General features: G+C 42.6%; 12 non-coding genes across 12 annotated transcripts; 7 read left to right on the top strand and 5 right to left on the bottom strand.

The window, feature by feature from the left end:
- Window positions 1-260: 260 nt before the first annotated feature.
- Window positions 261-332, top strand: trnag-ucc (transfer RNA glycine (anticodon UCC)). Its single transcript has one exon. It is a non-coding gene; the product is annotated as a tRNA-Gly (tRNA).
- Window positions 333-4,840: 4,508 nt separating this feature from the next.
- Window positions 4,841-4,912, top strand: trnag-ucc (transfer RNA glycine (anticodon UCC)). Its single transcript has one exon. It is a non-coding gene; the product is annotated as a tRNA-Gly (tRNA).
- A 226-nt stretch (window positions 4,913-5,138) lies between these two features.
- trnad-guc (transfer RNA aspartic acid (anticodon GUC)) lies at window positions 5,139-5,210 on the bottom strand. Its single transcript has one exon. It is a non-coding gene; the product is annotated as a tRNA-Asp (tRNA).
- A 340-nt stretch (window positions 5,211-5,550) lies between these two features.
- On the top strand, window positions 5,551-5,622 carry trnag-ucc (transfer RNA glycine (anticodon UCC)). Its single transcript has one exon. It is a non-coding gene; the product is annotated as a tRNA-Gly (tRNA).
- Window positions 5,623-5,848: 226 nt separating this feature from the next.
- trnad-guc (transfer RNA aspartic acid (anticodon GUC)) lies at window positions 5,849-5,920 on the bottom strand. The gene has a single exon. It is a non-coding gene; the product is annotated as a tRNA-Asp (tRNA).
- Window positions 5,921-7,476: 1,556 nt separating this feature from the next.
- trnag-ucc (transfer RNA glycine (anticodon UCC)) lies at window positions 7,477-7,548 on the top strand. The gene has a single exon. It is a non-coding gene; the product is annotated as a tRNA-Gly (tRNA).
- A 1,441-nt stretch (window positions 7,549-8,989) lies between these two features.
- Window positions 8,990-9,061, bottom strand: trnad-guc (transfer RNA aspartic acid (anticodon GUC)). The gene has a single exon. It is a non-coding gene; the product is annotated as a tRNA-Asp (tRNA).
- An 849-nt stretch (window positions 9,062-9,910) lies between these two features.
- Window positions 9,911-9,982, top strand: trnag-ucc (transfer RNA glycine (anticodon UCC)). Its single transcript has one exon. It is a non-coding gene; the product is annotated as a tRNA-Gly (tRNA).
- A 226-nt stretch (window positions 9,983-10,208) lies between these two features.
- Window positions 10,209-10,280, bottom strand: trnad-guc (transfer RNA aspartic acid (anticodon GUC)). The gene has a single exon. It is a non-coding gene; the product is annotated as a tRNA-Asp (tRNA).
- A 1,556-nt stretch (window positions 10,281-11,836) lies between these two features.
- trnag-ucc (transfer RNA glycine (anticodon UCC)) lies at window positions 11,837-11,908 on the top strand. The gene has a single exon. It is a non-coding gene; the product is annotated as a tRNA-Gly (tRNA).
- Window positions 11,909-13,759: 1,851 nt separating this feature from the next.
- On the top strand, window positions 13,760-13,831 carry trnag-ucc (transfer RNA glycine (anticodon UCC)). The gene has a single exon. It is a non-coding gene; the product is annotated as a tRNA-Gly (tRNA).
- A 4,451-nt stretch (window positions 13,832-18,282) lies between these two features.
- trnad-guc (transfer RNA aspartic acid (anticodon GUC)) lies at window positions 18,283-18,354 on the bottom strand. The gene has a single exon. It is a non-coding gene; the product is annotated as a tRNA-Asp (tRNA).
- Between the last annotated feature and the right edge of the window lie 4,945 nt (window positions 18,355-23,299).

Genomic DNA, 23,299 nt, shown 5'->3' with positions numbered 1-23,299 from the left:
ATAAGCCAGTGATTGCAAAAAATAATCTAATACCGTTTAAATATGAAGTGTCTGTATAAAACGTGTTACATTATTAAATTAGATACCTTGTTTTTTAATATGGTGCCTGGTAGGTCAGGTCAATAAGTTCATGCCATTTTTTTAAGTGCCAGGTCCAAACAAAGAGAGTTTCAGTTCATCTCCACCTGCCAGCTGCTAATGTATTGCGAAAATTCTTGCTGACCGCACAACACGGCTTCCAGCCTACATCCAACAGTCTTGCGTTGGTGGTATAGTGGTGAGCCTAGCTGCCTTCCAAGCAGTTGACCTGGGTTCGATTCCCGGCCAACGCATCACATTTGTAAATTAAAGACCTTGATTACGAGCATTCTTGCTATGGGTTCGATTCCTGGATCTATCCATTCTTGCTGTATGGTTTCGATTCCCGGCCAACGCATTGCATTTTTCTCAAGCTGTCTTTAAAACAGTCGTCAGGGCCCCTTGCCAACTTCCCTGTAACTTGTTTGCTGGAGCAAAACTTTTGTTAAGGTCTTTTGGCAGCAGTAAAGGACTAAATCTCCCCGTCGGGGAATCGAACCCCAGTCTCCGCATGACAGGCGGAGATACTTTCCACTATACTAACAAGGAGTTGCAGAGACAGGTAGTTGTATCCGATCAGCGCGGCTTGCAGGAGCGGCGTCATGCGTCATTTTAGCTCAACGCTTCACAGAAGCCAGTGAATGCAAAAAATAATCTAATACCGTTTAAATATGAAGTGTCTGTATAAAACGTGTTACATTATTAAATTAGAGACCCTTTTTTTTTATATGGTGCCTGGTAGGTCAGGTCAATAAGTTCATGCAATTTTTTTAAGTGCCAGGTCCAAACAAAGAGAGTTTCAATTCATCTGCACCTGCCAGCTGCTAATATATTGCGAACATTCTTGCTGACCGCAGAACAGGGCTTCCAGTCTACATCCAACAGTCTTGTGTTGGTGGTATAGTGGTGAGCATAGCTGTCTTCCAAGCAGTTGAGCCGGGTTCGATTCCTGGCCAACGCATCTGTAAAGACTCTGGGCGGATCTAATCCGTGGGGAATTTGCATATCATAATTAATAATTAATAATTATTCATACATGTTTGGATTAGATCAGTCTTACATGTTAATAAAACTCCCGATAAGGGATGATATGTAATTTTACCTGCATGCATGCTTGTGTATCCTTGCACTTAACCACAAGTTGATTGCAATTACCTGCACGGACCACGTTTTACAAACCAGGCAAAATTAATTAGCTCAATTGTCAGACTAATATCTGTGGGAATCCACAATATCATCTTACTTTATAGGATTTCAGGAAAAGCAATTCTGTGGCCACAAGAATTGGGTTTCCTGTCCTATAAACACATACTCTTTAAAGTATCTTTAATTTGTAAGCTTGTTGCTATAAGATCTTTTGGCACTTAAGGGACTTAAATGAGCAAAAAGGCAGTACATCAATCAGATGAATATAATGAATTTAATAAGGCAGAACTACTTATGTATTTACTACGGTTACATGGGATATATGTATTTACAAACATAATAAACAACAATACACGATAAGGCATCGATGAATGAGAAATGCATAGAGTGTGGACAATGGAAACACGTGTGAGAGGGGAAGGGACAGAGAGAGAGAGAGAGAGAGAGAGAGAGAGAGAGAGCATTGGCAACATTCCCCTGACAGTCCCCTGCCTGTGACAACACAAAAACATCATCTTAATGCTTCTTAGAAGCTCTATAAAGAGATATACTTAAGTTTCTGGGTCTCTCTGTGTCGCGGCATTCCTGCGCGTGCGTGAGCGGAGTCCTTTAGGAAGCGTCACTGGGTGCTGCTTGGCGCGCGTTGAACGGAGTTTCCAAGTCTTTGGGGTAACATTACCAAAGGAAAATAGTTCGGCTAAGTTTGTTTCACTTTGTGGAAGTGAACAGAGTCGACTACGGAAAACAAAACTTTGACTAACAAAGAAAAGAAATAAAGATCTCTACGGGGAAATCACGCGGAGTTAACGTCACATCTTCGCATGGCTGGTGAAGAAGCGTGTGTGCGTCTCTCGCCACGTGGTCACGTGCGCGTGTTTCTCCTTCAAAACGAGCGCGCGCTCGTTTAAAGGTCCCTTGTAGATGGATTTGCTGAAGAGATATGTCACGCGGTGTTCTTTTCACTCGTCGATTGGAATTAAACACGGAGACTTATCTAAGACTGAAAAACACAAACTAAACTAGAAACAAATAAAAGAAAGGCGAAGAGCTCGCCCGGAGGCGAGACCCTACATTTTGACAGTCCAAAGGTAACAGAGAGACGAGCGGAGGGGGGAAGCGTCATTTATCACCTTGGAGAAATCCGGCCTCATCCTGTTGACTTGGCCAATTAGAGGGTTGGAATTTCACAGGCGGGACTTTGGTTTTTATTGCTCTTTGTCTAAGAGAGAGACATTTGAAACCGACGAAATTAGGGTGTTTAAGAGCATCTTCACAATTCTTATAATACTAATGTGTCACAAGTTTAGCAAAATGTAATGTCAATTAACAAATGGGGAATGAAGATTGGAGTTTATCAAGACCAAACTTGCCACAAATGGATTTGGTTAAACATTAGTTGGCCAAGTTTAAACATTATCGCATTAGAGTTGTCGAGAAACATAGACCAAACCACAAAAAGGCAACTCATGAAATAGGGAACTTAGATACATTGTTCATACAATTCTCAAGTGGATATATAATAGCATATACTGTATATATATGAATACAAGATTCATTTCTCCTCCTTGGTTAGAATTCAGAGAGGGTGGCAGTTCTGTGAACATTCCTTTGGGTCGTAAACGCCGTTATCTAAGAACACCAGTGATGTTAGTTTTGGTCTCTTTTCACTCCAAAGATGGAAAACATAGTAAACTATATTTTTCATTAACTTCTTACATATATTTGGCTCGAGCAAGTTGAGCGATTTCGTTTAATACCAATCACTCCGTGTTTGTTACGCATACAAGGATATATATAAACTCTTAGACCTTTATAGAAGTCCGCAAGGTTCAACTACATAACTAACAGTCCTAGATAGACAGGATACAGTATAAACTTCAAACATACAGGAATACATCATGTATACATTTCATAATCACTCATTTCTGGGTTTTAATGTTATAGATGCATATATGTGTGTGTGTGTGTGTGTGTGAGTGTGTGTTGTCCATTTGCGCATCTGGCATTCCTTCCTCGCTGGGGGGGGGTTTGGAGATAACGGTCTTCTTGGATGTTGGCTCGCGAACAAATCAGGATCGCGCGAGGATCTCTTTGGGGACTCATTACGCTGTAAAGGTGTCACAAACTAATCTACCCTCCAGACTGGCTGGCGCTAACGGAAGATTTAGAATTGGAAGAGTCATAGGTTGGGGCTTTAGAAACCCCTGTTAACGTGTGTTTATTGTGTTAAGGAATGCTGACTCCATGATTCTGCGCTCATACCCTACACATCACATTTGTAAATTAAAGACTTTGATTACGAGCATTCTTGCTATGGGTTCGATTCCTGGGTCTGTCCATTCTTGCTGTATGCGTTCGATTCCCGGCCAACGCATTGCATTTTTCTCAAGCTGTCTTTAAAACAGTCGTCCGAGGCCCCTTGCCAACTTCTCCTGCAACTTGTTTGCTGGAGCAAAACATTTGTTAAGGTCTTTTGGCAGCAGTAAAGGACTGGATCTCCCCGTCTGGGAATCGAACCCCAGTCTCCGCGTGACAGGCGGAGATACTTTCCACTATACTAACAAGGAGTTGCAGAGACAGGTAGTTGTATCCGATCAGCGCGGCTTCCAGGAACAGCGTCATGCGTCATTTTAGCTCAACGCTTCACAGAAGCCAGTGAATCCAAAAAATAATCTAATACCGTTTAAATATGAAGTGTCTGTATAAAAAGTGTTACATTATTGAATTAGAGACCCTTTTTTTTAATATGGTGCCTGGTAGGTCAGGTCAATAAGTTCATACAATTTTTTTAAGTGCCAGGTCCAAACAAAGAGAGTTTCAGTTCATCTGCACCTGCCAGCTGCTAAAGTATTGCGCAAATTATTGCTGACCGCAGAACAGGGCTTCCAGTCTACATCCAAAAGTCTTGCGTTGGTGGTATAGTGGGGATCATAGCTGCCTTCCAAGCAGGTGACCGGGGTTCGATTCCCGGCCAACGCATCACATTTGTAAATTAAAGACCTTGATTACGAGCATTCTTGCTATGGGTTCGATTCCTGGGTCTGTCCATTCTTGCTGTATGCGTTCGATTCCCGGCCAACGCATTGCATTTTTCTCAAGCTGTCTTTAAAACAGTCGTCCGAGGCCCCTTGCCAACTTCTCCTGCAACTTGTTTGCTGGAGCAAAACATTTGTTAAGGTCTTTTGGCAGCAGTAAAGGACTGGATCTCCCCGTCGGGGAATCGAACCCCAGTCTCCGCGTGACAGGCGGAGATACTTTCCACTATACTAACAAGGAGGTGCAGAGACAGGTAGCTGTATCCGATCAGCACGGCTTCCAGGAACAGCGTCATGCGTCATTTTAGCTCAACGCTTCACAGAAGCCAGTGAATCCAAAAAATAATCTAATACCGTTTAAATATGAAGTGTCTGTATAAAAAGTGTTACATTATTGAATTAGAGACCCTTTTTTTTAATATGGTGCCTGGTAGGTCAGGTCAATAAGTTCATGCAATTTTTTTAAGTGCCAGGTCCAAACAAAGAGAGTTTCAGTTCATCTGCACCTGCCAGCTGCTAAAGTATTGCGAAAATTATTTCTGACCGCAGAACAGGGCTTCCAGTCTACATCCAACAGTCTTGCGTTGGTGGTATAGTGTTGAGCATAGCTGCCTTCCAAGCAGTTGACCTGGGTTCGATTCCCGGCCAACGCATCACATTTGTAAATTAAAGACCTTGATTACGAGCATTTTTGCTGTGGGTTCGATTCCTGGGTCTGTCCATTCTTGCTGTATGCGTTCGATTCCCGGCCAACGCATTGCATTTTTCTCAAGCTGTCTTTAAAACAGTCGTCGGTGGCCCCTTGCCAACTTCTCCTGTAACTTGTTTGCTGGAGCAAAACATTTGTTAAGGTCTTTTGGCAGCAGTAAAGGACTGGATCTCCCCGTTGGGGAATCGAACCCCAGTCTTCCGCTTGACAGGCGGAGATACTTTCCACTATACTAACGAGGAGTTGCAGAGACAGGTAGTTGTATCCGATCAGCGCGGCTTCCAGGAACGGCGTCATGCGTCATTTTAGCTCAACGCTTCACAGAAGCCAGTGAATCCAAAAAATTATCTAATACCGTTTAAATATGAAGTGTCTGTATAAAACGTGTTACATTATTAAATTAGAGACCCTTTTTTTTAATATGGTGCCTGGTAGGTCAGGTCAATAAGTTCATGCAATTTTTTTAAGTGCCAGGTCCAAACAAAGAGAGTTTCAATTCATCTGCACCTGCCAGCTGCTAATATATTGCGAACATTCTTGCTGACCGCAGAAGAGGGCTTCCAGTCTACATCCAACAGTCTTGTGTTGGTGGTATAGTGGTGAGCATAGCTGCCTTCCAAGCAGTTGACCTGGGTTCGATTCCCGGCCAACGCATCACATTTGTAAATTAAAGACCTTGATTACGAGCATTCTTGCTATGGGTTCGATTCCTGGGTCTGTCCATTCTTGCTGTATGCGTTCGATTCCCGGCCAACGCATTGCATTTTTCTCAAGCTGTGTTTAAAACAGTCGTCGGTGGCCCCTTGCCAACTTCTCCTGTAACTTGTTTGCTGGAGCAAAACATTTGTTAAGGTCTTTTGGCAGCAGTAAAGGACTGGATCTCCCCGTCGGGGAATCGAACCCCGGTTTTCCGCGTGACAGGCGGAGATACTTTCCACTATACTAACGAGGAGTTGCAGAGACAGGTAGTTGTATCCGATCAGCGCGGCTTCCAGGAACGGCGTCATGCGTCATTTTAGCTCAACGCTTCACAGAAGCCAGTGAATCCAAAAAATAATCTAATACCGTTTAAATATGAAGTGTCTGTATAAAACGTGTTACATTATTAAATTAGAGACCCTTTTTTTTAATATGGTGTTTTAGGATTACAAATTTTATTTAAATGTTTAATTTAGATTTCCAATACAATAGTATTTTATATTGAGAAAGTTTATAAATGATGAGACCAGGAAATCTCTGCAAACGGTAGGGGTTCCCAGCAGGATATTCCTGACTGTCCCATCTCAGTGCGAGAAGGCTAGGCTTTTCCTGTTCTCATTGTTTTACCGGGTGAAGAGTCATGCTGAGCAAGTTTGAACACCTGCTATTTTATTACTGAGACCATTTGTCTTGGAGTTCTTATCTCAGTGCGAGAAGTCCTGCACCGTTCTGTTCTCATGTTTCAGCTCATTTACATGCTTTGTTCCTCACAATTTAATCCCTCCCCCTTGAAATGTATATAAACTACAATGTAAAGTTCCCTTAGTTAGACGATGTTGGAATGACTGGAGCTACCGACAAACAATAAAGAACTTCTGCTTGGAAAACTTCCACTGTCTCCTGGTCTGAGCTTCTAACTTTTCTACAAAGAAAAAGATCACTACAGTGCCTGGTAGGTCAGGTCAATAAGTTCATGCAATTTTTTTAAGTGCCAGGTCCAAACAAAGAGAGTTTCAGTTCATCTGCACCTGCCAGCTGCTAATGTATTGCGAAAATTCTTGCTGACCGCACAACCGGGCTTCCAGTCTACGTTCAAAGGCCTGCGTTGGTGGTATAGTGGTGAGCATAGCTGCCTTCCAAGCAGGTGACCGGGTTCGATTCCCGGCCAACGCATCACATTTGTAAATTAAAGACCTTGATTACGAGCATTCTTGCTATGGGTTCGATTCCTGGGTCTGTCCATTCTTGCTGTATGGGTTCGATTCCCGGCCAACGCATTGCATTTTTCTCAAGCTGTCTTTAAAACAGTCGTCCGGGCCCCTTGCCAACTTCCCTGTAACTTGTTTGCTGGAGCAAAACATTTGTTAAGGTCTTTTGGCAGCAGTAAAGGACTGAATCTCCCCGTCGGGGAATCGAACCCCAGGCTCCGCGTGACAGGCGGAGATACATTCCACTATACTAACAAGGAGTTGCAGAGACAGGTAGTTGTATCCGATCAGCGCGGCTTGCAGGAACAGCGTCATGCGTCATTTTAGCTCAACGCTTCACAGAAGCCAGTGAATGCAAAAAATAATCTAATACCGTTTAAATATGAAGTGTCTGTATAAAAAGTGTTACATTATTAAATTAGAGACCCTTTTTTTTTAATATGGTGCCTGGTAGGTCAGGTCAATAAGTTCATGCAATTTTTTTAAGTGCCAGGTCCAAACAAAGAGAGTTTCAGTTCATCTGCACCTGCCAGCTGCTAAAGTATTGCGAAAATTATTGCTGACCGCAGAACAGGGCTTCAAGTCTACATCCAACAGTCTTGCGTTGGTGGTATAGCGGTGAGCATAGCTGCCTTCCAAGCAGTTGACCCGGGTTCGATTCCCGGCCAACGCATCACATTTGTAAATTAAAGACCTTGACTACGAGCATTCTTGCTATGGGTTCGATTCCTGGGTCTGTCCATTCTTGCTGTATGGGTTCGATTCCCGGCCAACGCATTGCATTTTTCTCAAGCTGTCTTTAAAACAGTCGTCGGTGGCCCCTTGCCAACTTCTCCTGTAACTTGTTTGCTGGAGCAAAACATTTGTTAAGGTCTTTTGGCAGCAGTAAAGGACTGGATCTCCCCGTCGGGGAATCGAACCCCGGTCTTCCGCGTGACAGGCAGAGATACTTTCCACTATACTAACGAGAAGTTGCAGAGACAGGTAGTTGTATCCGATCAGCGCGGCTTCCAGGAACGGCGTCATGCGTCATTTTAGCTCAACGCTTCACAGAAGCCAGTGAATCCAAAAAATAATCTAATACCGTTTAAATATGAAGTGTCTGTTTAAAACGTGTTACATTATTAAATTAGAGACCTTGTTTATAAATATGGTGCTGTAGGATTACAAATTTTATTTAAATGTTTAATTTAGATTTCCAATACAATAGTATTTTATATTGAGAAAGTTTATAAATGATGAGACCAGGAAATCTCTGCAAATGGTAGGGGTTCCCAGCAGGATATTCCTGACTGTCCCATCTCAGTACGAGAAGGCTAGGCTTTTCCTGTTCTCATTGTTTTACCGGGTGAAGAGGCATGCTGAGCAAGTTTGAAATCCTGCCATTTTATTACTGAGTCCATTTGTCTTGGAGTTCTTATCTCAGTGCGAGAAGTCCTGCACCGTTCTGTTCTCATGTTTCAGCTCATTTAATGCTTTGTTCCTCACAATGTAATCCCTCCCCCTTGAAATGTATATAAACTACAATGTAAAGTTCCCTTAGTTAGACGATGTTGGAATGACTGCAGCTACCGACAAGCAATAAAGAACTTCTGCTTGGAAAACTTCCACTGTCTCCTGGTCTGAGCTTCTAACTTTTCTACAAAGAAAAAGATCACTACAGTGCCTGGTAGGTCAGGTCAATAAGTTCATGCAATTTTTTTAAGTGCCAGGTCCAAACAAAGAGAGTTTCAGTTCATCTGCACCTGCCAGCTGCTAATGTATTGCGAAAATTCTTGCTGACCGCACAACCGGGCTTCCAGTCTACGTTCAAAGGCCTGCGTTGGTGGTATAGTGGTGAGCATAGCTGCCTTCCAAGCAGGTGACCAGGTTCGATTCCCGGCCAACGCATCACATTTGTAAATTAAAGACCTTGATTACGAGCATTCTTGCTATGGGTTCGATTCCTGGGTCTGTCCATTCTTGCTGTATGGGTTCGATTCCCGGCCAACGCATTGCATTTTTCTCAAGCTGTCTTTAAAACAGTCGTCCGGGCCCCTTGCCAACTTCCCTGTAACTTGTTTGCTGGAGCAAAACATTTGTTAAGGTCTTTTGGCAGCAGTAAAGGACTGGATCTCCCCGTCAGGGAATCGAACCCCGGTCTTCCGCGTGACAGGCGGAGATACTTTCCACTATACTAACGAGGAGTTGCAGAGACAGGTAGTTGTATCCGATCAGCGCGGCTTCCAGGAACGGCGTCTTGCGTCATTTTAGCTCAACGCTTCACAGAAGCCAGTGAATCCAAAAAATAATCTAATACCGTTTAAATATGAAGTGTCTGTATAAAACGTGTTACATTATTAAATTAGAGACCCTTTTTTTTAATATGGTGTTGTAGGATTACAAATTTTATTTAAATGTTTAATTTAGATTTCCAATACAATAGTATTTTATATTGAGAAAGTTTATAAATGATGAGACCAGGAAATCTCTGCAAACGGTAGGGGTTCCCAGCAGGATATTCCTGACTGTCCCATCTCAGTGCGAGAAGGCTAGGCTTTTCCTGTTCTCATTGTTTTACCGGGTGAAGAGTCATGCTGAGCAAGTTTGAACACCTGCTATTTTATTACTGAGACCATTTGTCTTGGAGTTCTTATCTCAGTGCGAGAAGTCCTGCACCGTTCTGTTCTCATGTTTCAGCTCATTTACATGCTTTGTTCCTCACAATGTAATCCCTCCCCCTTGAAATGTATATAAACTACAATGTAAAGTTCCCTTAGTTAGACGATGTTGGAATGACTGCAGCTACCGACAAACAATAAAGAACTTCTGCTTGGAAAACTTCCACTGTCTCCTGGTCTGAGCTTCTAACTTTTCTACAAAGAAAAAGATCACTACAGTGCCTGGTAGGTCAGGTCAATAAGTTCATGCAATTTTTTTAAGTGCCAGGTCCAAACAAAGAGAGTTTCAGTTCATCTGCACCTGCCAGCTGCTAATGCATTGCGAAAATTCTTGCTGACCGCAGAAGAGGGCTTCCAGTCTACGTTCAAAGGCCTGCGTTGGTGGTATAGTGGTGAGCATAGCTGCCTTCCAAGCAGTTGACCCGGTTTCGATTCCCGGCCAACACATCACATTTGTAAATTAAAGACCTTGATTACGAGCATTCTTGCTATGGGTTCGATTCCTGGGTCTGTCCATTCTTGCTGTATGCGTTCGATTCCCGGCCAACGCATTGCATTTTTCTCAAGCTGTCTTTAAAACAGTCGTCGGTGGCCCCTTGCCAACTTCTCCTGTAACTTGTTTGCTGGAGCAAAACATTTGTTAAGGTCTTTTGGCAGCAGTAAAGGACTGGATCTCCCCGTCGGGGAATCGAACCCCGGTTTTCCGCGTGACAGGCGGAGATACTTTCCACTATACTAACGAGGAGTTGCAGAGACAGGTAGTTGTATCCGATCAGCGCGGCTTCCAGGAACGGCGTCATGCGTCATTTTAGCTCAACGCTTCACAGAAGCCAGTGAATCCAAAAAATAATCTAATACCGTTTAAATATGAAGTGTCTGTATAAAACGTGTTACATTATTAAATTAGAGACCCTTTTTTTTAATATGGTGTTGTAGGATTACAAATTTTATTTAAATGTTTAATTTAGATTTCCAATACAATAGTATTTTATATTGAGAAAGTTTATAAATGATGAGACCAGGAAATCTCTGCAAACGGTAGGGGTTCCCAGCAGGATATTCCTGACTGTCCCATCTCAGTGCGAGAAGGCAAGGCTTTTCCTGTTCTCATTGTTTTACCGGGTGAAGAGTCATGCTGAGCAAGTTTGAACACCTGCTATTTTATTACTGAGACCATTTGTCTTGGAGTTCTTATCTCAGTGCGAGAAGTCCTGCACCGTTCTGTTCTCATGTTTCAGCTCATTTACATGCTTTGTTCCTCACAATTTAATCCCTCCCCCTTGAAATGTATATAAACTACAATGTAAAGTTCCCTTAGTTAGACGATGTTGGAATGACTGGAGCTACCGACAAACAATAAAGAACTTCTGCTTGGAAAACTTCCACTGTCTCCTGGTCTGAGCTTCTAACTTTTCTACAAAGAAAAAGATCACTACAGTGCCTGGTAGGTCAGGTCAATAAGTTCATGCAATTTTTTTAAGTGCCAGGTCCAAACAAAGAGAGTTTCAGTTCATCTGCACCTGCCAGCTGCTAATGTATTGCGAAAATTCTTGCTGACCGCACAACCGGGCTTCCAGTCTACGTTCAAAGGCCTGCGTTGGTGGTATAGTGGTGAGCATAGCTGCCTTCCAAGCAGGTGACCGGGTTCGATTCCCGGCCAACGCATCACATTTGTAAATTAAAGACCTTGATTACGAGCATTCTTGCTATGGGTTCGATTCCTGGGTCTGTCCATTCTTGCTGTATGGGTTCGATTCCCGGCCAACGCATTGCATTTTTCTCAAGCTGTCTTTAAAACAGTCGTCCGGGCCCCTTGCCAACTTCCCTGTAACTTGTTTGCTGGAGCAAAACATTTGTTAAGGTCTTTTGGCAGCAGTAAAGGACTGAATCTCCCCGTCGGGGAATCGAACCCCAGGCTCCGCGTGACAGGCGGAGATACATTCCACTATACTAACAAGGAGTTGCAGAGACAGGTAGTTGTATCCGATCAGCGCGGCTTGCAGGAACAGCGTCATGCGTCATTTTAGCTCAACGCTTCACAGAAGCCAGTGAATGCAAAAAATAATCTAATACCGTTTAAATATGAAGTGTCTGTATAAAAAGTGTTACATTATTAAATTAGAGACCCTTTTTTTTTAATATGGTGCCTGGTAGGTCAGGTCAATAAGTTCATGCAATTTTTTTAAGTGCCAGGTCCAAACAAAGAGAGTTTCAGTTCATCTGCACCTGCCAGCTGCTAAAGTATTGCGAAAATTATTGCTGACCGGAGAACAGGGCTTCAAGTCTACATCCAACAGTCTTGCGTTGGTGGTATAGCGGTGAGCATAGCTGCCTTCCAAGCAGTTGACCCGGGTTCGATTCCCGGCCAACGCATCACATTTGTAAATTAAAGACCTTGACTACGAGCATTCTTGCTATGGGTTCGATTCCTGGGTCTGTCCATTCTTGCTGTATGGGTTCGATTCCCGGCCAACGCATTGCATTTTTCTCAAGCTGTCTTTAAAACAGTCGTCCGGGCCCCTTGCCAACTTCCCTGTAACTTGTTTGCTGGAGCAAAACATTTGTTAAGGTCTTTTGGCAGCAGTAAAGGACTGGATCTCCCCGTCAGGGAATCGAACCCCGGTTTTCCGCGTGACAGGCGGAGATACTTTCCACTATACTAACGAGAAGTTGCAGAGACAGGTAGTTGTATCCGATCAGCGCGGCTTCCAGGAACGGCGTCATGCGTCATTTTAGCTCAACGCTTCACAGAAGCCAGTGAATCCAAAAAATTATCTAATACCGTTTAAATATGAAGTGTCTGTATAAAACCTGTTACATTATTAAATTAGAGACCTTGTTTTTAAATATGGTGCTGTAGGATTACAAATTTTATTTAAATGTTTAATTTAGATTTCCAATACAATAGTATTTTATATTGAGAAAGTTTATAAATGATGAGACCAGGAAATCTCTGCAAATGGTAGGGGTTCCCAGCAGGATATTCCTGACTGTCCCATCTCAGTGCGAGAAGGCTAGGCTTTTCCTGTTCTCATTGTTTTACCGGGTGAAGAGTCATGCTGAGCAAGTTTGAACACCTGCTATTTTATTACTGAGACCATTTGTCTTGGAGTTCTTATCTCAGTGCGAGAAGTCCTGCACCGTTCTGTTCTCATGTTTCAGCTCATTTACATGCTTTGTTCCTCACAATGTAATCCCTCCCCCTTGAAATGTATATAAACTACAATGTAAAGTTCCCTTAGTTAGACGATGTTGGAATGACTGCAGCTACCGACAAACAATAAAGAACTTCTGCTTGGAAAACTTCCACTGTCTCCTGGTCTGAGCTTCTAACTTTTCTACAAAGAAAAAGATCACTACAGTGCCTGGTAGGTCAGGTCAATAAGTTCATGCAATTTTTTTAAGTGCCAGGTCCAAACAAAGAGAGTTTCAGTTCATCTGCAGCTGCCAGCTGCTAATGTATTGTGAAAATTCTTGCTGACCGCACAACCGGGCTTCCAGTCTACGTTCAAAGGCCTGCGTTGGTGGTATAGTGGTGAGCATAGCTGCCTTCCAAGCAGGTGACCGGGTTCGATTCCCGGCCAACGCATCACATTTGTAAATTAAAGACCTTGATTACGAGCATTCTTGCTATGGGTTCGATTCCTGGGTCTGTCCATTCTTGCTGTATGGGTTCGATTCCCGGCCAACGCATTGCATTTTTCTCAAGCTGTCTTTAAAACAGTCGTCCGGGCCCCTTGCCAACTTCCCTGTAACTTGTTTGCTGGAGCAAAACATTTGTTAAGGTCTTTTGGCAGCAGTAAAGGACTGAATCTCCCCGTCAGGGAATCGAACCCCAGTCTCCGCGTGACAGGCGGAGATACTTTCCACTATACTAACAAGGAGTTGCAGAGACAGGTAGTTGTATCCGATCAGCGCGGCTTGCAGGAACGGCGTCATGCGTCATTTTAGCTCAACGCTTCACAGAAGCCAGTGAATGCAAAAAATAATCTAATACCGTTTAAATATGAAGTGTCTGTATAAAACGTGTTACATTATTAAATTAGAGACCTTGTTTTTTAATATGGTGCCTGGTAGGTCAGGTCAATAAGTTCATGCAATTTTTTTAAGTGCCAGGTCCAAACAAAGAGAGTTTCAGTTCATCTGCACCTGCCAGCTGCTAAAGTATTGCAAAAATTATTGCTGACCGCAGAACAGGGCTTCCAGTCTACATCCAACAGTCTTGCGTTGGTGGTATAGTGGGGAGCATAGCTGCCTTCCAAGCAGTTGACCTGGGTTCGATTCCCGGCCAACGCATCACATTTGTAAATTAAAGACCTTGACTACGAGCATTCTTGCTATGGGTTAGATTCCTGGGTCTGTCCATTCTTGCTGTATGCGTTCGATTCCCGGCCAACGCATTGCATTTTTCTCAAGCTGTCTTTAAAACAGTCGTCGGTGGCCCCTTGCCAACTTCTCCTGTAACTTGTTTGCTGGAGCAAAACATTTGTTAAGGTCTTTTGGCAGCAGTAAAGGACTGGATCTCCCCGTCGGGGAATCGAACCCCGGTCTTCCGCGTGACAGGCAGAGATACTTTCCACTATACTAACGAGAAGTTGCAGAGACAGGTAGTTGTATCCGATCAGCGCGGCTTCCAGGAACGGCGTCATGCGTCATTTTAGCTCAACGCTTCACAGAAGCCAGTGAATCCAAAAAATAATCTAATACCGTTTAAATATGAAGTGTCTGTTTAAAACGTGTTACATTATTAAATTAGAGACCTTGTTTATAAATATGGTGCTGTAGGATTACAAATTTTATTTAAATGTTTAATTTAGATTTCCAATACAATAGTATTTTATATTGAGAAAGTTTATAAATGATGAGACCAGGAAATCTCTGCAAATGGTAGGGGTTCCCAGCAGGATATTCCTGACTGTCCCATCTCAGTACGAGAAGGCTAGGCTTTTCCTGTTCTCATTGTTTTACCGGGTGAAGAGGCATGCTGAGCAAGTTTGAAATCCTGCCATTTTATTACTGAGACCATTTGTCTTGGAGTTCTTATCTCAGTGCGAGAAGTCCTGCACCGTTCTGTTCTCATGTTTCAGCTCATTTAATGCTTTGTTCCTCACAATGTAATCCCTCCCCCTTGAAATGTATATAAACTACAATGTAAAGTTCCCTTAGTTAGACGATGTTGGAATGACTGCAGCTACCGACAAGCAATAAAGAACTTCTGCTTGGAAAACTTCCACTGTCTCCTGGTCTGAGCTTCTAACTTTTCTACAAAGAAAAAGATCACTACAGTGCCTGGTAGGTCAGGTCAATAAGTTCATGCAATTTTTTTAAGTGCCAGGTCCAAACAAAGAGAGTTTCAGTTCATCTGCACCTGCCAGCTGATAATGTATTGCGAAAATTCTTGCTGACCGCACAACCGGGCTTCCAGTCTACGTTCAAAGGCCTGCGTTGGTGGTATTGTGGTGAGCATAGCTGCCTTCCAAGCAGGTGACCGGGTTCGATTCCCGGCCAACGCATCACATTTGTAAATTAAAGACCTTGATTACGAGCATTCTTGCTATGGGTTCGATTCCTGGGTCTGTCCATTCTTGCTGTATGGGTTCGATTCCCGGCCAACGCATTGCATTTTTCTCAAGCTGTCTTTAAAACAGTCGTCCGGGCCCCTTGCCAACTTCCCTGTAACTTGTTTGCTGGAGCAAAACATTTGTTAAGGTCTTTTGGCAGCAGTAAAGGACTGAATCTCCCCGTCGGGGAATCGAACCCCAGTCTCCGCGTGACAGGCGGAGATACTTTCCACTATACTAACAAGGAGTTGCAGAGACAGGTAGTTGTATCCGATCAGCACGGCTTGCAGGAACGGCGTCATGCGTCATTTTAGCTCAACGCTTCACAGAAGCCAGTGAATGCAAAAAATAATCTAATACCGTTTAAATATGAAGTGTCTATATAAAATGTGTTACATTATTAAATTAGATACCTTGTTTTTTAATATGGTGCCTGGTAGGTCAGGTCAATAAGTTCATGCAATTTTTTTAAGTGCCAGGTCCAAACAAAGAGAGTTTCAGTTCATCTGCACCTGCCAGCTGCTAAAGTATTGCAAAAATTATTGCTGACCGCAGAACATGGCTTCCAGTCTACATCCAACAGTCTTGCGTTGGTGGTATAGTGGGGAGCATAGCTGCCTTCCAAGCAGTTGACCGGGGTTAGATTCCCGGCCAACGCATCACATTTGTAAATTAAAGACCTTGATTACGAGCATTCTTGCTATGGGTTCGATTCCTGGGTCTGTCCATTCTTGCTGTATGCGTTCGATTCCCGGCCAACGCATTGCATTTTTCTCAAGCTGTCTTTAAAACAGTCGTCCGAGGCCCCTTGCCAACTTCTCCTGCAACTTGTTTGCTGGAGCAAAACATTTGTTAAGGTCTTTTGGCAGCAGTAAAGGACTGGATCTCCCCGTCGGGGAATCGAACCCCAGTCTCCGCGTGACAGGCGGAGATACTTTCCACTATACTAACAAGGAGTTGCAGAGACAGGTAGTTGTATCCGATCAGCGCGGCTTCCAGGAACAGCGTCATGCGTCATTTTAGCTCAACGCTTCACAGAAGCCAGTGAATCCAAAAAATAATCTAATACCGTTTAAATATGAAGTGTCTGTATAAAACGTGTTACATTATTAAACTAGAGACCCTTTTTTTTAATATGGTGCCTGGTAGGTCAGGTCAATAAGTTCATGCAATTTTTTTAAGTGCCAGGTCCAAACAAAGAGAGTTTCAATTAATCTGCACCTGCCAGCTGCTAATATATGTGACCAGTCACGGAAACTAGGGACACAAGTCGGTTCTGGGGCATTTTGAGTTATTCATAGATTCTGAGAGTGTAATATCCAAGCTTTCCAACGATGTGTAACATGTGGAAATCTGATAATATTTGGAGAAGTTGTGGCCATTTTAAAGTAGGCACTTAAAAAAGCTCAAAGAGGAGAAAACGAGCTAAAGATTGTGCAGTTCTCACCTGTCTCTGCTGCTGGGGGTGACAATAGGGCTCATTTACATCTCATTTAGATAAGCCATACCCCCTGTAAAGCTCCTCCATGTGCTTTACAGCTTTTTTTACACTTCGAATGAGTGCACTTCTGCCGCACTAGGCGAAAAACAATTGTGCTGCCCCTCTATTTGCAACGTACCAGCAACAACACACAAAGACCAATAATGCCATATAGCCTGCATATAACGCGAAACCAGCAACAACACATAAAGACCAATATGCCATATACATATAACGCAAAACCAGCAACAACACACAAAGACCAATATGCCATATAGCCTGCATATAACGCAAAACCAGCAACAACACACAAAGGCCAATATGCCATATACATACAGTATAACGCAAAACCAGCAACAACACACAAAGACCAATATGCCATATACATATAACGCAAAACCAACAACAACAAACAAAGACCAATAAGCCATAGGCCTACATATCTATAGCGCAAATAGTACGCAACGCTCGTGTGCCCAAAATGTCAACAATATTAAAGTTTATGTAGGAGGCAAATGCCTGCTGGCATTTTTCTTTAAGCAGTCATTTCTGCAATTTTCCAAATAATCACATTTCACCTCCTCAAATTACTGTTGCAAATCTCTTTACACCACTTTCTTATGTGCGTATACACACACAAATGAAATGTCCGCAAGCACATTATATCATCAGCAGGTTCAGCATCTTAAATAACGACTAAAGAGCAAATGAAGCTTAACTTACATTTCAGAAACACGCACGGCAGGCCTTCATCGCAGCAGCAAAGGTCTTAACTGCATCCTCTATTTCGATTCTCCGTCACATATGAAACAGCCAGCCACCGCTGTCAGCGAGCCGAGCCGCCGTATTGAAGCACTGAGGGCGAGCGCGCTGCGCCCATACCTCCGGTTCAGTTTCCCGAGCCCACGAAGTGCGGCGAAAACATTTTCGGTGTAACTGCCAGACGGTTCATCTCGTCTGCGACAATCTTTGCGGCATCCATCTTCATTGAATTTTGATATCAGAGAGAGCTGGCCAGAGCACAGCATAATAAGTAGCCATGTGGTTGACTTGGAGGGCGGGGGCAAAAGCGCCGGGTTATTCAGTATGGAAATACACACAGACAATGACACGCCACGCCCCTACTGCATGCTAGAATCTCCGAAAACAAGCCGATTTCAACCTCAAAATGTAAGCTTTTAAATATACCAATACTGCTATCTCAAACATGGAGAGGCTTCTTCGTGATTTCAATTAACAGATTCTCCAAAAAATTGAAAATCACCAATTTTGAAAAAAAACTCTTCTTTCTCATTTTGCTCGAAAGTTGTGCTGCCGACTTGTGTCCCTGGTTTCTGTGACGGGTCACATATTGCGAACATTCTTGCTGACCGCAGAAGAGGGCTTCCAGTCTACATCCAACAGTCTTTTGTTGGTGGTATAGTGGTGAGCATAGCTGCCTTCCAAGCAGTTGACCCGGGTTCGATTCCCGGCCAACGCATCACATTTGTAAATTAAAGACCTTGATTACGAGCATTCTTGCTATGGGTTCGATTCCTGGGTCTGTCCATTCTTGCTGTATGCGTTCGATTCCCGGCCAACGCATTGCATTTTTCTCAAGCTGTCTTTAAAACAGTCGTCGGTGGCCCCTTGCCAACTTCTCCTGTAACTTCTTTGCTGGAGCAAAACATTTGTTAAGGTCTTTTGGCAGCAGTAAAGGACTGGATCTCCCCGTCGGGGAATCGAACCCCGGTCTTCCGCGTGACAGGCGGAGATACTTTCCACTATACTAACGAGGAGTTGCAGAGACAGGTAGTTGTATCCGATCAGCGCGGCTTCCAGGAACGGCGTCATGCGTCATTTTAGCTCAACGCTTCACAGAAGCCAGTGAATCCAAAAAATAATCTAATACCGTTTAAATATGAAGTGTCTGTATAAAACGTGTTACATTATTAAATTAGAGACCCTTTTTTTTAATATGGTGTTGTAGGATTACAAATTTTATTTAAATGTTTAATTTAGAGTTCCAATACAATAGTATTTTATATTGAGAAAGTTTATAAATGATGAGACCAGGAAATCTCTGCAAACGGTAGGGGTTCCCAGCAGGATATTCCTGACTGTCCCATCTCAGTGCGAGAAGGCTAGGCTTTTCCTGTTCTCATTGTTTTACCGGGTGAAGAGTCATGCTGAGCAAGTTTGAACACCTGCTATTTTATTACTGAGACCATTTGACTTGGAGTTCTTATCTCAGTGCGAGAAGTCCTGCACCGTTCTGTTCTCATGTTTCAGCTCATTTACATGCTTTGTTCCTCACAATGTAATCCCTCCCCCTTGAAATGTATATAAACTACAATGTAAAGTTCCCTTAGTTAGACGATGTTGGAATGACTGCAGCTACCGACAAACAATAAAGAACTTCTGCTTGGAAAACTTCCACTGTCTCCTGGTCTGAGCTTCTAACTTTTCTACAAAGAAAAAGATCACTACAGTGCCTGGTAGGTCAGGTCAATAAGTTCATGCAATTTTTTTAAGTGCCAGGTCCAAACAAAGAGAGTTTCAGTTCATCTGCACCTGCCAGCTGATAATGTATTGCGAAAATTCTTGCTGACCGCACAACCGGGCTTCCAGTCTACGTTCAAAGGCCTGCGTTGGTGGTATACTGGTGAGCATAGCTGCCTTCCAAGCAGGTGACCGGGTTCGATTCCCGGCCAATGCATCACATTTGTAAATTAAAGACCTTGATTACGAGCATTCTTGCTATGGGTTCGATTCCTGGGTCTGTCCATTCTTGCTGTATGGGTTCGATTCCTGGCCAACGCATTGCATTTTTCTCAAGCTGTCTTTAAAACAGTCGTCCGGGCCCCTTGCCAACTTCCCTGTAACTTGTTTGCTGGAGCAAAACATTTGTTAAGGTCTTTTGGCAGCAGTAAAGGACTGGATCTCCCCGTCAGGGAATCGAACCCCGGTCTTCCGCGTGACAGGCGGAGATACTTTCCACTATACTAACGAGAAGTTGCAGAGACAGGTAGTTGTATCCGATCAGCGCGGCTTCCAGGAACGGCGTCATGCGTCATTTTAGCTCAACGCTTCACAGAAGCCAGTGAATCCAAAAAATTATCTAATACCGTTTAAATATGAAGTGTCTGTATAAAACGTGTTACATTATTAAATTAGAGACCTTGTTTTTAAATATGGTGCTGTAGGATTACAAATTTTATTTAAATGTTTAATTTAGATATCCAATACAATAGTATTTTATATTGAGAAAGTTTATAAATGATGAGACCAGGAAATCTCTGCAAATGGTAGGGGTTCCCAGCAGGATATTCCTGACTGTCCCATCTCAGTACGAGAAGGCTAGGCTTTTCCTGTTCTCATTGTTTTACCGGGTGAAGAGTCATGCTGAGCAAGTTTGAAATCCTTCCATTTTATTACTGAGACCATTTGTCTTGGAGTTCTTATCTCAGTGCGAGAAGTCCTGCACCGTTCTGTTCTCATGTTTCAGCTCATTTAATGCTTTGTTCCTCACAATGTAATCCCTCCCCCTTGAAATGTATATAAACTACAATGTAAAGTTCCCTTAGTTAGACGATGTTGGAATGACTGCAGCTACCGACAAGCAATAAAGAACTTCTGCTTGGAAAACTTCCACTGTCTCCTGGTCTGAGCTTCTAACTTTTCTACAAAGAAAAAGATCACTACAGTGCCTGGTAGGTCAGGTCAATAAGTTCATGCAATTTTTTTAAGTGCCAGGTCCAAACAAAGAGAGTTTCAGTTCATCTGCACCTGCCAGCTGATAATGTATTGCGAAAATTCTTGCTGACCGCACAACCGGGCTTCCAGTCTACGTTCAAAGGCCTGCGTTGGTGGTATTGTGGTGAGCATAGCTGCCTTCCAAGCAGGTGACCGGGTTCGATTCCCGGCCAACGCATCACATTTGTAAATTACAGACCTTGATTACGAGCGTTCTTGCTATGGGTTCGATTCCTGGGTCTGTCCATTCTTGCTGTATGGGTTCGATTCCCGGCCAACGCATTGCATTTTTCTCAAGCTGTCTTTAAAACAGTCGTCCGGGCCCCTTGCCAACTTCCCTGTAACTTGTTTGCTGGAGCAAAACATTTGTTAAGGTCTTTTGGCAGCAGTAAAGGACTGAATCTCCCCGTCGGGGAATCGAACCCCAGTCTCCGCGTGACAGGCGGAGATACTTTCCACTTTCCACAAGGAGTTGCAGAGACAGGTTGTTGTATCCGATCAGCGCGGCTTCCAGGAACGGCGTCATGCGTCATTTTAGCTCAACGCTTCACAGAAGCCAGTGAATCCAAAAAATTATCTAATACCGTTTAAATATGAAGTGTCTGTATAAAACGTGTTACATTATTAAATTAGAGACCTTGTTTTTAAATATGGTGCTGTAGGATTACAAATTTTATTTAAATGTTTAATTTAGATATCCAATACAATAGTATTTTATATTGAGAAAGTTTATAAATGATGAGACCAGGAAATCTCTGCAAATGGTAGGGGTTCCCAGCAGGATATTCCTGACTGTCCCATCTCAGTACGAGAAGGCTAGGCTTTTCCTGTTCTCATTGTTTTACCGGGTGAAGAGGCATGCTGAGCAAGTTTGAAATCCTTCCATTTTATTACTGAGACCATTTGTCTTGGAATTCTTATCTCAGTGCGAGAAGTCCTGCACCGTTCTGTTCTCATGTTTCAGCTCATTTAATGCTTTGTTCCTCACAATGTAATCCCTCCCCCTTGAAATGTATATAAACTACAATGTAAAGTTCCCTTAGTTAGACGATGTTGGAATGACTGCAGCTACCGACAAGCAATAAAGAACTTCTGCTTGGAAAACTTCCACTGTCTCCTGGTCTGAGCTTCTAACTTTTCTACAAAGAAAAAGATCACTACAGTGCCTGGTAGGTCAGGTCAATAAGTTCATGCAATTTTTTTAAGTGCCAGGTCCAAACAAAGAGAGTTTCAGTTCATCTGCACCTGCCAGCTGATAATGTATTGCGAAAATTCTTGCTGACCGCACAACCGGGCTTCCAGTCTACGTTCAAAGGCCTGCGTTGGTGGTATTGTGGTGAGCATAGCTGCCTTCCAAGCAGGTGACCGGGTTCGATTCCCGGCCAACGCATCACATTTGTAAATTAAAGACCTTGATTACGAGCGTTCTTGCTATGGGTTCGATTCCTGGGTCTGTCCATTCTTGCTGTATGGGTTCGATTCCCGGCCAACGCATTGCATTTTTCTCAAGCTGTCTTTAAAACAGTCGTCCGGGCCCCTTGCCAACTTCCCTGTAACTTGTTTGCTGGAGCAAAACATTTGTTAAGGTCTTTTGGCAGCAGTAAAGGACTGAATCTCCCCGTCGGGGAATCGAACCCCAGTCTCCGCGTGACAGGCGGAGATACTTTCCACTTTCCACAAGGAGTTGCAGAGACAGGTTGTTGTATCCGATCAGCGCGGCTTCCAGGAACGGCGTCATGCGTCATTTTAGCTCAACGCTTCACAGAAGCCAGTGAATGCAAAAATAAATCTAATACCGTTTAAATATGAAGTGTCTGTATAAAACGTGTTACATTATTAAATTAGAGACCTTGTTTTTTAAAATGGTGCCTGGTAGATCAGGTCAATAAGTTCATGCAATTTTTTTAAGTGCCAGGTCCAAACAAAGAGAGTTTCAGTCCATCTGCACCTGCCAGCTGCTAATGTATTGCGAAAATTCTTGCTGACCGCAGAACAGGGCTTCCAGTCTACATCCAACAGTCTTCAATAGTGGTGAGCATAGCTGCCTTCCACGCGGGGGCCAGTCGCATGTAGGTGTAGAGCGTTGCTAGCCAATAAGAACGCAGGAAATCCCAGGGAGGGCCAGTCGCATGTAGGTGTAGAGCGTTGCTAGCCAATAAGAACGCAGGAAATTCCAGGGAGGCGGGCCTGAAAAAATACACGAAATTACAGGTTCGAGTCTCGTCTCGACCACAACTACCATAAAGTGTATCTAGATTAAAAAATGATTAGAAACTCATGTTAAGTACGATTTACATATAATAAACTAACTTTGTGCACAAAAATAGAATAAAACGTGTAAGATTTGTTATTGTGTAGAATGTACAAAATGTGCAACTACCTTAATAAACATTTACATTATAATAGGGTTTAGTTTTCTTTAATATAGAAAATATTTGAATGTGAATAATTGTAAAGAACATTTTGATAATGTTTTAGACCTTTACATTTTACATTGAGATATTTACATTATATTTGTTTAACTATGTACAGAAATCCAATATATATATGAAATATAACCAGTAAACACCAAATAGTAAGTTTCTCGTTTTATTTATAGTACAAAAATATACATATTATTATGTAAAACTGAAAAAGGTAATGTATTAAATACTTATAGATTAAACAACAATAACATTAATAATAAAAATAATAAAATATAAAGCTGTGGAGAACATAGGAAAAAAACAAGATTTTTTAAATCAAATAATTATGTAGTGTTTAATGACAACAGTTATTAACATTTAGTGTTTACACATCTGAGCAAGATAAAATAATGCAAGTCAATAAAATTTACTTTAAAAACACTAAAGTACAATGCAAACAAGGACACAATTGTTTGATTTTAATGAACAATGGAAATAAATGTAACAATTTAAAATGATAGATTATAGATTAAACAACAGCAATAATAATATCTAAAGTTGAGGAGAACAGGAAAAAACAAGA

Source organism: Siphateles boraxobius, unplaced genomic scaffold (genome assembly GCF_051911475.1).
Source record: "Siphateles boraxobius isolate OS27281-9 unplaced genomic scaffold, OSU_SipBor_1 63, whole genome shotgun sequence".
Lineage (NCBI taxonomy): Eukaryota > Metazoa > Chordata > Actinopteri > Cypriniformes > Leuciscidae > Siphateles > Siphateles boraxobius.
Note: the sequence above shows the minus strand (reverse complement) of the source record. Positions and strands in the feature narration are given on the sequence as shown.